Source organism: Microcebus murinus, chromosome 3 (genome assembly GCF_040939455.1).
Source record: "Microcebus murinus isolate Inina chromosome 3, M.murinus_Inina_mat1.0, whole genome shotgun sequence".
Lineage (NCBI taxonomy): Eukaryota > Metazoa > Chordata > Mammalia > Primates > Cheirogaleidae > Microcebus > Microcebus murinus.
The window spans coordinates 86,664,835-86,683,088 of NC_134106.1; the positions used below are offsets into that span (position 1 = coordinate 86,664,835).

An 18,254-nucleotide genomic window follows, 5' to 3' on the forward strand; every position below is an offset into this window, starting at 1 on the left:
GGACATTATCCAAACTGGCAAGGACTGGTCAGGCCCCTGCACAGGGTCCTGGAGGCAGGCCCTGCTTGCCACCCGTCCTCACCAGGAGCCTGGGGACATCACAGAGATGGGCCGAGCCGGACTCTGCAGGACCTCCGGGTTGGCGCTCGGGCCTCAGAACCTCCTGCGTTGTCCTGTCCGGAGCCCCACTTGTCCCCATGCCGACTGGGGTGGAAGAGGCCGCGGTCACAGCGCCTGCAGCTACGCTCTCAGCAGCAAAGCTCGGGTCTGCTGCAGGTTCCAGGGTGCCTGGCGTGAAGTGCAGTGGCTGCTCTGTGTTTCGTGTCCATGTCTATTTGAGATCAGTTTGCTCTTGAATCTGTTCCCTTCCACCTTGCAGCAAGGTAGCTGGGTCTCATCAGGAGACAGAGGTGGGGGTCACAGTCCTACTCTCACTGGGACATCCTCCCTGGAAGACAAGATCTCCTTCTGAGCTGCTCAGAACCAACCAGGGGACGGCCTTGGAAAGAGAGGGGCCATTATAATTGCTTAAACATTTCTAGGCCGGGTGCGGTGGTGCACCCCTATAGTCCCAGCTACTCAGGAGGCTGAGGCGAGGGGCCTTAGGAGGGGCTTCCCTCCATGGAAAATGCAGATAGGGCGGCTCAGCCCACTCCTCATCTGGCAGTTCCATGAGCTGTCAGCCAGGCTCGGGGCTGGGCACAGGCTGTGGGCACACAGAGCACTATCCACGCTGGCTCCAAGCATGAGGAGCCATGGTCTGCGTGAGGCCAAGTGCGTCCAGAGGGTCAGCGAATGGCAGCAAAAGAAGCATGTTGTCCTTCCACATGTTACGTGTGCTTTTTATTCCCCACTTCTCAAGCAAACAAAAACAGCACCTGCCTAAAAAACCACCTGTTACGGTTTTTCCCTTCTGTGTTCCCAGTTGAATCTTCCCTAATTTACAGCAAGATGCAAAGCGTCCAGAGCTGCCATTTGTGGCAGAAGGGCAGAGACTATGGTGGTTTCAATCCTTACTTGGAAGCCTGTGTGATCCCTGCACCCCACCCGCCATGACCACCACTGGACGGACTTTGCTAACTTTGGGGGCAGCACTTGGCTTTAAATCTATTTCTGGATGACACAGATATGCACATATCTGATTATGGTGAAAGGATTTTTAAAAGTAACTGGTAGTGTTCTCCAAGCCGTTTCTGCTGTTTACTATTATATTTTCTTTGGGAAAAGACGCTGAGCCCCCAGCTCTGCTGTCCAGCATGGTTTCATAGTGCCCAGCTCTGCTGCAATCCCATGCAGACCCTTCCTAGCATGTGCAAGAGAGAAGCTGTGATTGACGGCGCTCCTGGGTGCCAGAGGTAGGGTGGGGACAGTTGTCTCCTAGGAGCCTAGAAGTGTATGCTCCAGAATCCCTGGGTGTTTGAGAAGACAGAGCCCCTAGTCCAGGGCTGGCTTGTGTGGCTCCTGTTGGGGGACCTGGGGAGGCTGGCGCTCGGCCATTGGGCCTTCGAGCCCGCCCCCGGCAGGCCTTGCAAGGCAGCTCTGCGTAGCCGGACGTGGTGTGCAGGCCCCGGGGATGAGGCAGTGCTGACGGCGTGGCAATTCCTTCTTTACACTGAGCCCCGAGCCAGCGCTCCCCTTCGGACCCGGGGTCTGCCAGCGTGTGCAGGAGCCTCTCAGCCTACTCTTGCGGGCGCAAGACCACCCACCTGCTTGGTGACGGTCTCCCTGTGGGGCTGCCCTGAGGCCAGGCCTCTGTCACTTTTCCCCCACCCAGGCCCATGTGAAGAAGAGACTGGCTAGAGCTTTTGGAGTAATCTTGTGGAACCCACAAATCAAAGAGTAGAGTCCAAATCCAGTTGGACTGTTAAGAAGATGATCCAAAGAGTTTATGTTATCCTTTTAAGCTTGAAAAATTAATTTTGTGCTTGAAATAACCTGCTGTGTCCATCAGGGACAGTTTTGTGGTTTTGAGGCCTCGTGGGCATGTCAGCACTAGGGGACATGGACCAACCATCCCTCAGGGTAACTAACTCCAGGAAAAGTGCTCTGAAGGAGAAGGTGCCACAGCCGCAGCAGCGTCCCTGACCCCCCCAGCCAGCCATCACTTGCTTGTCCCCGACACCCCTACTCGCCTGCGTATGCAGGGAGCACATAGATGTTCCCAGCAGAGTCTAGGCACAGAGTCTATAGCAATGGGAGGTCCAGCGCTGGCCTGGGGGAGCCAGAGCCCAGCACAGGTAACTGGTAACAGGAGAGTGTGACGGGCCCGTGTGCAAGAGCAGAGGTCCCTGAGAAGTGGGCTGGTCGGCCCAGGAAGCAGGGAGGCTTCCTGGGGGACAGGTAGGAGGAGCTCCAGCTAAGGCATGGCCCATGCACAGGCAGAGGACATGGCTGAAGTCAATGCCATGGCAGGTGGCTTGTTGGGGCAAGGTGCTCACTACCAGCTGCCGCTCAGCTCTGTGAACACCCTCTCTCCGGGTGCTGGACAGAGGGTGGGACGCAAGGTCTGAGCATAGGTCCGCCTCCTCTGAGGTCTGGACCCCCTGCCGCCCTTGCAGTCGCCGCGCCCTGCTCTGTGAGAGCGCGTGTGCTGGGCGCCTGCCATGGGTTCAGAGCTCTCCTTGGTGCTGAGGTTCGCGGGAGGCGCTTGCACTCTGTGTGAGCCCTGCAGCGGCGTTCTTCGAATGGCAGGTGCGAAATGACAGTGGAGTGGATATCGACCAACATGCTTATTGAGGCCAGATAGGACGGATAGAACGAGATAGAGTAAAATGGACCCGCACACAGGTCCTGTAAAATGCCTAGCACACAGTAGGGATCAGTAAATTGGGGGAAACTTTTGTTGTGTTGCTGTTGCTGTTGTTGTGTGTGCTGAGTCCTGATATAAAACTTATTTCAAAAAAGTCTAAAAGCCCTGATCATCAGCCCCTAAAGAGTGTCTGGTGGTATTCGTAGACTAAAGAAAGGTAAAAAAAAAAAAAAAACCTACAACCCGGAAGTTTTCACTCCCGTGACTTACGGGAAGCTCCTTGCTTTATGCACCAGAGGAAACTTACTTTTCTGCATATGGGTGCAGCAGTTTCAGTTTCACGGAATAATAGAATAGTCCAACTGGAAAGAGTCTTGAAAGATCCTTTCAGTAAACTCGCCATTTTTCTGCGACTCAGAGATGTTGAGAGACTTGCCTGGGGACACACAGCATCAGCAGTGGAGGTGGGACAGTCCTGTGTCATGGCTGTCTCAGCCCTGTGCGCTGACTGCAGTGACCTCCCCAGTGAGGTGTGCAGGGTAGTGGCTGGCAGGAGACCATGAGGTTGGCCCGGGAGCGGGGAGGGTGGGCCTGAGGTGTCTGCCGTCTGCTTCCACATCGGACTCAACCGTGGAGCTATGTGACAGGGAACCACTTGGCCTAGTCCACGTGGGTGGCTTGACCTACATAATTAACCCGTTGGTGTTGGATGATGCACATATATGTCATTCAGTTTTTGACTTTTGAGACCAGATGATACATACGTGCGTCGTTGAGATTTTCACACCGGTATAAAACACTATGTATGGTTCGATTTCTCTTCAGAAACGTCATAACAGATGTTTCACAAATTAGAACAATTAGATATGTTTCCAGTGTTCCATTTTGTTTTGTGGTTATCGACACTGGAACTGTGTATACGTTAGAGCGATAAGATATGAGTTCGACACTTGGGTTGTGCTTGTTTTGCTACTCACATAACATACGTGGAGAAACTTTTTACACGTGTAAATATTGTGACATTCCTACGTCTCAGCAGTTGTTTCCAAGCATGCCACACAAATTGGAATGACTCTCTCTGATAATATGATACTGTGAGTAAAATGCCAAATTTTTTTTTTTTTTTTTTTTTTTTTTGAGACAGAGTCTCGCTTTGTTGTCCAGGCTAGAGTGAGTGCCGTGGCGTCAGCCTAGCTCACAGCAACTTCAAACTCCTGGGCTCAAGCGATCCTGCTGCCTCAGCCTCCCGAGTAGCTGGGACTACAGGCACGAGCCACCATGCCCGGCTGATTTTTATATTATATATATTAGTTGGCCAATTAATTTCTTTCTATTTTTTATGGTAGAGACGGGGTCTCGCTCAGGCTGGTTTTGAACTCCTGACCTTGAGCAATCCGCCCGCCTCGGCCTCCCAGAGAGCTAGGATTACAGGCGTGAGCCACCGCGCCCGGCCCCCAAATTTTTAATTTCTAAATAAAAAACAACCGTTGATAATCGCATGTTTAAAAGCATAAATTATGATGCGAAAAAAGTAATCTACAACTTTCCTCAAAATGTCTTCGAAAAGTATAAATTGGTCAAAAAGTCATAGCAGATTCTGCTAATGTAACGCAATTGAGAGAAATGATGCAAAATCCCCCATCCTCGGGTCAAGCGCAGCTCCCAACGCTCTGTCGCCAGTGTGCCCAGACTTTGGGAAACGGTTTGTCTGAACGAAGCAGAGGACGTCACCGAATGAGCCATGACATGGCGAGGCCTGGCCTGGGGTGTGGAGGCTGCGGGCAATGCGTGTGCAGATGAAACTATTCAAAATATGTGTATCTGTCGCTTCATATTCGTGATCTATCGCACATACATGTATGATAAAAGGCACATAGTATGTAGGGTTACAGTTTTGTTTTTAATGAAAACCCGAGAATGTCCAATCTGAAGACATCTTGAGCATGAAGCTCTTTCGAACAACCAGGCAGCTTCTTCTAAAGTGAAGAATGGCTGGCTGATAAATGTATTTTCTGTCTAGTTGAGGCTCCCTGCAGCAGGCAGTCTTTCCTGGTGTGATCCCACTTTTCTGTTTCTAAAATGCGGTGTGGGAAGCAAGGCTGCCGTCAGCTCCGTAACCCGCTTCTCCACTGCTGCCACCTGTCTCCACTTCTGAAGCTACACTCCTGCCTCCCTGCCTCCTGGGCCGGCCGTGTGAGCCCCTCAGCCAGGTGTCCCGCTGGCGACACGACTTGCAGACGTCAAAATGCAGGTGGGCATGGGCCGGTCTGACCTCACCCAGAACTGAGTTTCCCTCCCGCTGATCGATCGTGGGGGGAGCCTTCCCCGCCAGCGCTCTGTCGTAGGTGCGGCCATGGCCCGGGGCGTGGCTGGGCTCCCAGGCCCATGGGGGGTTGGGGAACCCCGGGTCTGCCCCACGGAGGAGTCACTGAGCCGTCCAGAGATGTGAGGCCTTCTCCTCCTCCCCGGAGTCGACCTGCATTCTGAGGGAGGGGGGGAGAGCGGGCATGTGCTGGCGAGTCGTTTTCAGGCTGCAAACGAACCCATCCCGAAAGCACCGATCCCAGCAGCCACAACAACACAGCGGCACCTGAAGCTTGTGGACAGGCTCTTGGGAGAGGGCTTGCTCTTGGAGTGTCTCTTCCCTGGTGATGGGGCAGCAGCTTCACCCTGAGGTGTGAACGTCCCACCAGAGCGCAGACCCTGCGTGGGGCCAGTCGGGCTGGCCCGGCCTGAGCAGACATCTGAAGGCTTCCCCTGGCGCCTGTCCTGCCAGGATGGACGTGAGGCACCAGCCCCCAGTTCTCCAGGAGAAACCCCGTGGCCTCTGCCCTGGGGTGAGATTCAATCTGATGCCTTCAGGATGTCAGCTCTGTTGTGAGTGCCAGAGACCCTTTCTGGGAACAAAGGTGGACAGGAGGCCCAGAGAGGCAAGGGGACCCACCCAAGGCCACACAGCCAATAGGTCACTGGGAGTAAAACCAGGCCCCGCAGTACCCAGGTGAACACCTACTCCCTCCCTATCCTCTGCTCCTCTTGGCCAGCTTTTCCTAGGAGAAGAGCCCAGGGGGTCCTGTCCACAGGGAAGGGAGGAGGAGCCAGAAGTTTGTCAATACTGAGTGACACTTGGATTTGGAAAAAGAAGGCACAAGCATTAGCTAGCATAGAGGGATGATCTGGGGCCCGTGCACAGGCTATGGATCAGGACTCTTCTGGTTACCAACCATGTGACTTGGAGCAAGCTCCTTTCCCTCCTATGCCTCAGTTTCCTCATCTGTAAAATGGGGATGATAGCACCTACCACCCTGAGTTGTTGGGAGGAGAAAATTGGTTAGTTTCACAAATGTATAGCATAGTATTTAGGACAAAAATATTAGAAATTATTATTAAGAATTTGATAGTTAATTGAAGTTTAGATCCCATAAGGATTATAAGATAGATACAGATATAAAACTATAATAATATCCCGAGCCTACTCTAAAAGATCAAAAATGGATTTGGTTTTGCAATTTTAGAAAAAATACAATTATCATCACCAGATTGAGAGATGTAGGCTACTCAAAAAGGAATGCTAATTGATTAATGCAATCTGTTTGTGAAATGGTATTTATTCATCTCCTTAACCACTGCAGGTTCCATTTCCTGGCTCATTTTTCCTATGTCCACCAGGAAATGTGGACAGAAAAGGACTTTTAAGGTTTCAGTTTTATACCTGACATACAGCCCGAACGATGGTGTGAACCCAAGAAAACTATTAGTCAGAAGTAGTGTTTCAACTGCAAAGCATTGAGCCAACATTCATTTTAAAATAGTAATAAACTCCAGAAGTGGAAAAGGATTTGTTAGTCTTGTGTAATAGCTGGGGGGGGGGGTTCTGTCACCCTCCCCAGAGGACAAATAACGAATAACTTACAACTGATCAGGGCTGTTGGTGGACCTGGCCCTACTGCACAAGTAGGGAGGAGCAGGTGACACTGGGGAGAGATATACAGGCACTGAGTGGCCGCAACCGCTGGGCACATGCCATTCCCATGTCAAGTCTAGATTCCGTTTTCCTGCAAAATTCTAATGCTGTGACTGCCTTCCTTTTCAAGTAATATATTCTCATGTCGCTCATGGAGACATGGGATATTTTTTTCCAGTGTTCCATGCCCGGGGAAACTCAGCTGATGGGATCCGTTCAGAAGGAATACATCACACACACCCCAAAGACCACACCAGAAGGGGATGCCCATGAATGGGACCCAACAGACTGTCCCTCCCAGGGGGAAGCCAATGTCAGCATCATGGGGCACCTCTAGACACTCTAGAGAACCTATGATGCTTTTCATGCAGCCCCACAACTGAGGGCCATGCCAGGAGAGAACAGGAAAGTACTGGTGTCATTTTTCTGCTTGTTGTGGTTTTACTGTGTTTTGTCCATGCACCCAGGCCATGGTGATGGGGGCCAGGTGCACCTCACCCCAGTGTGATAAGGCAGCTTTATACCATCTTCTTCTTCCAGGGCGAAGTCACTCTAGGGGCAGACTTGATTTTTATTTGCCTGATATGTTAGGTGCTTAGCAAGTCCTTCCTGGACACGCTTAATAAATTGCAAGACACATTTGCATATAGCATGAGAATGAAGCTCATTAATCTTTGCAGAGGGTTCACGCTATCTGTATCTCAGAACTAATGGGTCAGCTTAATGAGAATGTCATTGCTGTAGGATCTGCTCGGAAGACCAGCAGTAATGTCCTTCCAACTCCTCCCTGGTTCACTCCTTCACTTTAGCGTCACCTTACAAATCCCTTAGATTCTGTCTGTTTAGTATTAAAATGGAAATACTGTCTTTTGCTACTCAGGGAAATGTTATGAAAATTAATTGTTAGTTTGTATCCATCAGGGGTCTCCAGAGAAGCAGAACCAAAAGTAGATAGATAGATAGATAGATAGATAGATAGATAGATAGATAGATAGATAGATAGATAGATATAGATGACAGATGATTTATTTCAAGGAATTGATGCATGCGATTGTTGAGGCTGGCAAGTCCAAAATCTCTGGGGTGGGCCAGCAGGCTGGAAGCTCCGTCAGGAATTGATGCTGCTGACTCAAGGCAGAAATCTTTGTCTCGGGATATCTCAGATGCTCTTAAAGCCTTCAACTGAGTGGGTGAGCCCTCCAGCATTTTCAGGGTGCACACTTTAAGTAATCTCCTTTACTCAAACTCAACTGGTATAGATGCTAAACACATCTATGAAATATCCTTACAACATCTAGATTAGTGTTTGACCAGACAACTGGGCACCTAACCAAGTTGACACATAAAACTAACCATCAGCGTCTACCCTATGTCAACTAAGTAAACCATACTTAGTCTCTAAATAAAGACAGTAACAAAGTCATGCTTCTGCCTAACATGATACAACTGTCATAGGCACAACCAAAAATGCATAAACTTTTTCCCCAGAAAACTTTCAGTTCAAAGGAACCATTGTTGTATCCCCTGGTGGAATCATTCTTCCCTCTGGAACTAAGACCTCTACGGCACTAGAGCGTAACGTAGTGGGAACAGGACGTGAAAATGCTGCCGGTAGGGTCAGGAGGGCTGGTGCTGAGGGGAGCCGCTCCCAGTTGCACTCCTGATTCCTGCGTCAGTGGATCCTGGCCGTGGGAGAAAGAGCCATAAGTTGGGTGCGGGTTCCGAGCACATCCAGACTCCTAGAGAACACTGCCCCAGCCTGGCAAGGTATTGTCACCTGGCTGGAGCTGTAACTGGGACTTTAAAAGGCCATTCCGGCCTGGCGCAGTGGCTCATGCCTATAATCCTAGCACTCTGGGAGGCTGAGATGGGCAGATTGCTTGAGGTCAGGAGTTCGAAACCAGCCTGAGCAAGAGTGATAACCCATCTCTACTATAAATAGAAAGAAATTAATTGGCCAGCTAATATATATATACAAAAAATTAGGCTGATATGGTGGCGCATGCCTGTAGTCCCAGCTACTCGAGAGGCTGAGGCAGCAGGATTGCTTGAGCCCAGGAGTTTGAGGTTGCTGTGAGCTAGGCTGACGCCACGGCACTCACTCTAGCCTGGGCAACAAAGCAAGACTCTGTCTCAAAAAAAAAGGCCATTCCCCCATTCTGTCAAGCCAGCTGCATTAGCATGATGGGGACATGGTGAGGCAGTGGATTCCGTGAGCACGGGTCTACTGCTGCACTTCATTTGCCGTGACTCGAATCCTTGATGGGAAACAGTGCTGTGTGGAGCACCGTGATGGTGGCTAAGGCGCTCTGTGTCCATGGATGTTAGTTGTGGCAGAAGCACTGTGTGTAGGGAAGGCAGATCCACATCCAGAGTAAGTGTCTATTCCAGCAAGGTCAGAACGCCACTGCTCCTTCCATGACGGAAGTGGTCTAGTGTGACCAGCCTGCCACTAGGCAGCTTGGAGATCACCTGGGGAATGGTCCCTATCCAGGGCTCAGTGTGGTCTCCACTGCAGGTGGACTGGGCACTCAGTGGTGGCTGTAGCCAGGTCAGCATTGCTGAGTGAAAGTCCATGTGGTTGAGCCCACATGTAACATCCATCCACCACGGCCACTTTGGTCACAAGCCCATTGGGCAGTGACAGGGTGGCTGGGGAAAGAGGCTGAGTCCTGCTGTGCATGCCCCACTTGTGGCTCAGTGATTCACATGGCACCAATTCATGAGGGGCAGCTCAGGTCTGTTGGTAACTTGGTGGCCAGTGGGTAAGTATCTGGTCCCTACTAAGGCCCGGTAGCAAAACAAAAGCTGTTTCTCAGAAGGAGAGGCGTTGTTGAAGAGGGTGGGAGGGCTTTGTTCCAAAATCCAAAGGGCCTCTGCTGTGATTCCCCTATGGGGCCTGCCAAAGGCTCCGAACACCATCACTATCTGTCACTGATACCTCGATGCCACCAGGTCTGCTGGGTCACATGGCCCAGATGGCAGAGCAGCTTGCACAGCAGCCCAGACCTGCTGCAGAGCTTTCTCAAAAATAGCAGTTTTGGGGTCACTTAGTAAATGGGCCATATGGCACAACCAGATGAGGAACATGTTGTCTCCAAAATCCAAAGAGGCCCAGTAGGCATTTTGCCCCATTATTTTTTATGGCCGTAGGAGGGGCCAGATGCAGCAACGTGTCCTTCAGCTTACAAGGGGTATCTCGACATGCCCCACACCCCTGGACCCCTGGGAATTTCACCGAGGTAGAAGGCCCCTGAATGTCAGGCAGATGTATTTCCTGCCCTCTCACATGTCAATGTGGTACCTATAAATCTAGAGCAGTTGCTGCTCCTCGCTCTCCAGGTTCAGTCAGCATAATGTCATCCATGTGATGGGCCAGTGTGAAACCTCGTGGGAGGGAAAGGTGATCGAGGTCTCTGAGAACTAAGGACGCAGGGCTGGAGAGTTGATATACCCAAGGTAGGACAGTGAAGGTGTGTCGTCGGCCCTGCCCGCTAAAAGCAAACTGCCTCTGGTGGCCTTTGCTAACAAAAACGCATTTGTCAGATCAACTGCGGCAGGCCAGGTAGCGGGGGATGTGATGTGTTCATTTGTTCAAGCAATGAAAGCACATCTGGTGTAGCAGCTGCAATAGAGGAACCACCTGGTTAAGCTCATGATAATCCACTATCATTCTTCAAATCCATTTGTTTCTACATAGGCCACCGAGGCAAGTTGAGTGAGCATATGGGGGGACCTATATCTGTCACATCCATGATGGTGCCACTAATCCCCTCAGTCTCTCCAGGATGGCGGCTTCACTTGTGTCGTACTGTCTTCCTAGGCAGAGGCAGTTCTAGTGGCTTCCACTGGCCTTTCCCACCATAAGAGCCCTCACTCCACAGGTTGGGCAGCCAGCGTGGGGATTGTGCCAGTTGTTAAGTATGCCCCTGCCAATCACACTCCAGAGCTGGGGAGAAAACACAGAGTGGGTTCAAGGACACCCTGGGGCCCATTGTGAGGAAAACCTGAGATAAAACTCCACTGAGTGGTCACCCACCCTCCATAAGCCCCTGCCCTGACGGCAGACCAGTGACGCATGGCTCTCCCAGAGTTAGTGTCAGTTCAGACTCAGTGTCCAGCAGGCCCTGAAAAGTCTGATTATCTTCTTCTCCCCAGAGCAGTTACCCTGGGAGGACAGGGCCTTCTGGAAAAGGCTGGGAGAATAACTAACAGTGTGAAGTTTTGGCCTGGTGCTGGGCTCTTTCGTCAAGGGGATGGGCCTGCAAATTCAAGGGGTTCCAGGCTTGTACATTAGCTCAACTCTGGGAATTGACTGAGAGGTCGTGATTCAAGTTAGACTTTTGTTCACTAGACCCAGAACTCTTCTGTTTCTGTGTATAAATCGAGTAAGAATTAAGTAGACTGCCTGTCTGTTTCTCTTCTAGGAAAACAATCAGGTAGCCACCTCCTAGTTGATTACTACTTTGTCACTCTGCTCTCTGTGACAGTAGTAAACTTGTCTTACGGTATTGCCGCCTTGTCTTTGGCATTAAGTGTGGCCACTTGGCCCCTGCCACTCCAGGATCCGTTTTCTCCTGTTTCTCAATTCAGTGGCCACCATCCCCACCGTAAGTTGCCCTACAGAGTAGCACAACCACAGAGCTCCTCAAGGGTGCCGGGTCTCCCCTCAACAAACCTGATTCTCACAGGTGTGGCGAAAGGTGGGGTAGGGGAGAATATGAATCATTGCAAATTTCTGATTATTGCACAACTTGGTAATAAATAGGTGCTTTGGCAGCAGTGGGGAAGAAGCTATCAATTTTCCAAGGCTTATAGGAGAGGAGACATTTGTTTCCACTCCAATCAAGCCATCTAAACTATTTAACACCTTAGAGAGACATGGCTTCAAATATTTATGTAAGAAGAATACTAAGATCACTGAGGAGGATGCCCTCAGCGGACACTGAGAGATGCAAGGAAATGGTCCATTTCTCAGCATGACAGCATATCACCCAACGGGAGGCTCCTCTCGCACTGTCAAAACTCTCTGATTCCCTGAGCTGGGCTTTCCTGGGAGTCGGAGGTGGCATAGACAGGGCAGGGTGTCTTCTGTGGAAAAGGCACCTGTACACAGTATACCCAGCAAGATCAGCAGGAGGGGATGCAGAGACCCTCACTCACCAGGGCCCCCAATCCACAGAGCTTAGCACTGGAACGGAGGCATGCCACCTGCACTGGCAGCCCCACCTGCCCCCACCAGCCCAGCAGCCCTGTCTGCAGCATTTCTAAAGGGATCATTCAGGTTCTTCTAAAATACCTCCAGGGACAGGGAGCTCACTACTTAATGAAGGTGTCTATTTTATGGCTGGACTGACCTGTTAAAAGACTTATCCTCTTGTTGAGTTTAAATCTAAAGAGTCTACACACATAGGTTCACATACACATACACACATGCATACACATAGACATGTATGCATATGCGCACACACATTTGCATGCATATACCAATATACATGTATGTACATATGCACACAAACCTGAATACCACATACAGACCTACATACACACATTCGTGTGTGTATAAAAACATACATATACATTTATATATGCATACACACAGATGCATACACACATAAACACATGTACACATACATAGACTCACATATATACATACATATCCTCTAGAGTTGATCCACTTTTATCAATTCTGCCACTCGCAATCTATTTCCTTTTCTAAAAATAGCCCTTCTGATATTGGAAGTCCTCCTCCCAAGACTTTTTTAAAAAGAGGCTTTATTTTCAAGAGCAAATTTTGGTTCACAGAAAATCGAGCAGAAAATACAGAAATTCCCATGCGCCCCCTCCCCCCACACATGTACACCCTCCCCACTATCAGCATCCTGCCCCAAAGTGGCGCATGTGTTACAGTTGCTGAACCGACATTGACACGCCCTCATTACCCAGTGTGCATAGTTTACATTAGGGCTCACGCTTGGTGTTGTCCAATCTATGGGTTTTGACAAATGTATGATACATGTATCCACCATTATAGTATCATACAAAATAGTGTTACTGCCCTAAAAATCCTCTGTGCTCTGCCTATTCATTCCTCCCTCCCCATTCATTCCTGGCAACCACTGGTCTTTTTACTGTCTTCATAGATTTACCTTTTCCAGACTGTCATATAGTTGGATTCATACACCATGTAGGTTTTTCAGATTGGCTTCTTTCACTTAGTAATATGCATTTAAGTTTCCTCCATGTCTTCTCATAGATTAGTAGCTCATTTCTTTTAATTACCAAATAATATTCCATTGTCTGGATATACTACAGTTTATTTATCTGTTCACCTACTGAAGGACATTTTAATTGCTTCCAAGTTTTGGCAATTATGAATAATGCTGCTATAAACATCGTGTGCAGGTTTTTATGTGGGCATAAGTTTTCACCTCACTTAGGTAAATACCAAGGAGGGATATTGCTAAGAGTATGGTAAGATTATGTGCCAAGATTGGTAAGAGTGTATTTAGTTTTGTAAGAAACTACTAACTGTCTCCCAAAGTGGGTGCACAATTTTTCATTCCTGTCAGCAATGAGAGTCATTGCTTCACATCCTCATGAGCATTTGAAGTTGTCAGTGTTACAGATTTTTGCCATCCTAGTAGGTATGCAGTGGCATCTCACTGTCATCTTAATCTGCAGTTCCTTAAGGACTAAACGTTGAGCCTTTCCATATGCTTATTTGCTCCCTGTACGTCTTTTCTGGTGAGATGTCTGTTTTTAATCTTTGCCCAGTTTTTAATCAGGTTGTTTTCTTATTGTTGAGTTTTAAGAGCTCTTTGTATGTTTTGGATAACATTCCTTTATCATAGTTGTCTTTTACAAATATTTCGTCTCAGTTTATGGCTTGTCTTATTCTCTTGACAGTGTCTTTTGCATAGTGCAAGTTATTAATTTTAATGAAGTCCAATTTATTATTTATTTCATGATTGTACCTTTAGTGTTGTATCTAAAAGCCATCACCAAACCTAACATCATCTAGATTTTCTCCTATGTTATCTTCTAGGAATTTTGTAGTCTTGCATTTTACATTTAGGTCTGTGATCCATTTTTAAGTTAATTTTCCTAAAGAGTTTAAAGTCTGTGTCTAGATTTTGTTTTGTTTGTGCACGTGGATGTCCAATTGTTCCAGCACCATTTCTTGAAAAGTCTATCTTTGCTCCATTGTGTTGCTTTTGCTTCTTTGTCAAAGTTCAGTTGACTGTATTTGTGTGGGTCTATTTCTGGACTCTATTCTGTTCCATGGATCCGTTTGGCTGTTCTTTGGCAATACAATTCATCTTGATTACTATAACTCTGTAGTACGTCTGAGTTCAGGTAGTGTCAGTCCTCTGACTTTCTTTTTCTTCAATATTGTGTTAGCTATTCGCAGTCTTTTGCCTCTCCACATAAACTTTAGAATCGGTTTGCCAATAACCACAAAATAACTTGCTGTGATTTTTTTTTTTTTTGAGACAGGGTCTCTGTTGCCCAGGCTAGAGTGCAGTGGCAACATCATAGCTCACTGCAGCTTCAAATTCCTGGGCTCAAGTGATCCTTCTGCCTCAGCATCCTGAGTAGCTGGAACCACAGGTGCATGCTGCCATGCCTGGTTAATGTTTTAAAAAATTGTTTTAGAGGGCCAGGCACAGTGGTTCACACCTGTAATCCCAACACTTTGGGAGGCCAAGGCAGGAGGATTGCTTGAGATCAGGAGTTCGAGACCACCCTGGGCAACCTAGTGAGACCCTGTCTCTACATAAAATATTAAAAATTAGACAGATGTGAGACCCTGTCTCAAAAAAATTTTTTTTTTAGATAAAGTCTCACTATGTTGCCCAGACTAATCTCAAACTCCTGGCCTGAAGCAATCCTCCTGCTTCAGCCTCCCAAGTCACTTGTATTATGGGCATGAGCCACCATGCCCAGCTGATTTGGAGTGGTTTTTGATTAAGCTTGTGTGTTTTTTAAATTTTTTTTGAGACAGAGTCTTGCTTTGTTGCCCAGGCTAGAGTGAGTACCATGTCGTCAGCCTAGCTCACAGCAACCTCAAACTCCTAAGCAATCCTGCTGCCTCAGCCTCCCGAGTAACTGGGACTACAGGCATGCACCACCACACCCAGCTAATTTTTTCTATATATATTAGTTGGCCCATGAATTTCTTTCTATTTATAGTAGAGACAGGGTCTCACTCTTGCTCAGGCTGGTTTTGAACTCCTGACCTCGAGCAATCTGCCCACCTTGGCCTCCCAGAGTGCTAGGATTACAGGCGTGAGCCACCGTGCCTGGCTGATTAAGCTTGTGCTGAATCTATACATCAAGTTGGAAAGAACTAATATCTTGACATTATCGAGTTGTCTTCTCCATTAACATAGAATATTTCTCTGCTTATTTAATTCTTTGATTTCTTTTATCGGAGTTTTATATTTTTCCCACATGAATGTAATACATATTTTGTTAGATTTATACCTATTTATTTTGGGGGATTGCTAATGTAAATGGTATTGTGGTTTTTATTTCAGATGTCAATTATTCATTGCTGGCATATCAGAAAGCAATCAACTTTTGTATATTAACTTTGTATCTTGAAACCTTGCTATAATGCTTATTAGTTCCAGGAAGTTTTCTAGTTTATTCTTTTAAATTTTCTACATATCTCCTGTGTACAAAGACAGTTTTATTCCTTCCTTCCATATATATACATATATATATATACATATATATATATATACTTTTTATTTCCTTTTCTTGTCTTATTGCATTAGCTAGGACCTCCAGTACAATGTTGAAGAGGAATGGTGAGAGGAGACATTCTTGCTTTGCTCTGATCTTAGTGAGAAAGCTCCTAGTTTCTCACTATTAAATATGAAGTTAGCTGTGGGATTCTTGTAGATATTCTTTATGAACTTGAGACAATTACCCTCAATTTTTATTTTACTGAGAGTAAAATAAAAACACCATGAATACCATGAATGGGTGTTCGATTTTGTCAAATGCTTTTCCTGCATCTATTAATATGAGCATTTAATTTTTCTTCTTTAGCTAGTTGATGAGATGGATTACATGACTGATTTTTAAATGTTGAACCAGCCATGTGTAACCAAGATAAATCCCACTTGGTCAGAGTGTATAATTATTTTTATAAATTATTGGATTCACTTTTCTAATATTTTGTTGAAGAGTTTTGCATCTATGATCATGAGAAATATTAGTCTATAGTTTTCTTCTTTTATAATACCTTTGTCTGGTTTTATATGAAGATAATGCTAGCCTCATAGAATAAGTTAGGAAGAATTCCTTCTGCTTTTATCTTCTGGAAGAGATTGTAGAAAATTGGCATAATTTCTTTCTTAATGTTTGTAGAATTTACTAGTGAACCCATCTGGGCCTGGTGCTTTCTGTTTTGGAAGATAATTAATTATTGATTCAATTTCTTTAATAGATATAAGCCTATTAAGATTATCTATTTATGCTTGTGTCTTTCAAGAAATTGGTTCATTTCATCTAGCTTATCAACTTTGTAGGCATAGAGTTATTCATATTACTTTATTATTATTTTAATGTCTATAAGATCTATAGGGATGCCTCCTCTTTCATTTCTGATATTAGTAACTTGTGTCTTCTCTCTGTTTTTCTTAGTTTGCGTGGCTAGAGGGCTTATCATTTTATTGATCTTTTTAAAGAACCAGCTTTTGATTTCATTGATTTTCTTTATTGATTTCCTATTTTTCAATGTCATTCATTTCTGCTCTAATGTTTATTATTTCTCTTATTCTGCTCACTTAGGACTTAATTTGTTGTTGTTTCTCAAGTTGCCTAAGGTGGAAGCCTGGATTGTTTTATTTTAGATCTTTCTTCCTTTCTAGTATATGTATTCAATGCTATAAATTTTCCTCTATGCAATGCTTTTGCTATATCCCACATGTAAGTTTTACTTTCAATTTCATTTAATTTAAAATATTTTAAAAATTGCTTTTGAGATTTCTTCTTTGAACTATATTCAGGAGTGTTTTATTTAATATTCAAGTACTTGGGTACTTCAAGTACCGGCTATCTTTCTGTTACTGATTTCTAGTGTGTAAGATTTCTGTCCTGTTAAATTTGTAAAAATGTGTTTTATGGCCCAGAACATGGTCTTTCTTGGTGAATATCCCATGTGAGCTTCAGAAGAATGTGTATTCTGCTGTTGCTGCATGCAGTAGTCTGTGAGTGTCAGTTAGACCCAGTTGATTGATGGTGCTGTTGAGTTCAAGTGTGTCTCACTGACCTCCTGCCTGCTGGACCTGTCAGTTAATGATAGAGGGGTGTTGAAGTCTCCCACCAACAACTTTTTACAATCTGTATTAAACAAATGCAGATCACTAAACAGTCCTCACGCGTATCTTAGACATTTATTTATCCCAGAACTATTTACCAAGCAGCTGTGTCTCAGGCATGCTTCTTGGCATTGGGATCCATGTGGTGAACAAAACAAGTGACGTCCTTGCCCTTCTGTAGCTGATGTTCTAGTGGGGGATGGACAAACATGTGAGAAAGAATTAACAAACATCCATCTAGGTGCTTGTACGCAGGAGTGAGGAAAACTGAGCAAGGCATCATCAGTAGGGTCATGGTGTTCTAGACAGAGGCCAAATGAAGGAAGGAGGCAGCCATGCAGGGGGAATGTTCCAGACGGAGGCAGCATGTGTTGAACACTTGGCCCAGAGCAGGTGAGAGGGAGGGACAGTGGGTGGAGAGGGGTGCCAGAGGCCAGCAGACCGGTCAGGGCAGCCTTGAGGTATGGTGGGGGTGTCTGGATTCTACTCTGTGTACAGCAGGAGCCTTGGTGGTTCTGATAGTGATATGGTCACATTCACCCTTTTAGAGAGACCAGCAGCCATGCAGGGTGGGCAGGGAGGGTGAGGATGGAAGCCAGAAGGCCCTCAGGAGGCAGAGGGCCTCAGAAGGGGATGAGGCCATGTGGAGCAGGAGCTGCCTTCTCTCTGAAAGGACGTGAATGCCACACACAGCTACATCACAGTTAAAGACAAGGAGGGAGGTGACAAGAGGGAGCATGGTTGACTTGACCAGAGAGACAAGAAAGCCGTTTTGCAATGAAGACAAGGCTAGTATTTTCGCTACGTGACTCGTGAGTATTTTTACACAGGCACTCCTTTAGAAGTATGTAGCTCTGTCTATGTGTACAGGTGTTCGGGGAGGAAGGGGAGAGATGCCAAGTATTTAAGGAGTCAGACTGAGAACTCTCCTCCACTGCCGGAGGACATGTGAGATGGCTCGACCCCTTGGGACAGAAGGTAGCAGTTTTTTAAGAAGTTAAAAGTCATACCACCTATGACTCAGCCATTCCACTCCTAGAAGAAATGAAAACACATGCCTATATGAAGGCTCGAACGCGAGTGATGGTAGCAGCTTCATTTGTGACAACCCTGCACTGGAAAGAGCCCAGATGTCAACCAGCTGACAAAGGGAGGAACAAACTGTGGCACACCCGTGCAACGGAACACTGCTCAGCAATGAAAA

General features: G+C 46.8%; 1 protein-coding gene across 2 annotated transcripts in view; it reads left to right on the forward strand.

Annotated features, from left to right (window-relative positions):
• SH3RF3 (SH3 domain containing ring finger 3) overlaps window positions 1-18,254 on the forward strand; it is a 315,735-nt gene that overhangs the window by 268,762 nt on the left and 28,719 nt on the right. The window lies entirely within an intron of this gene.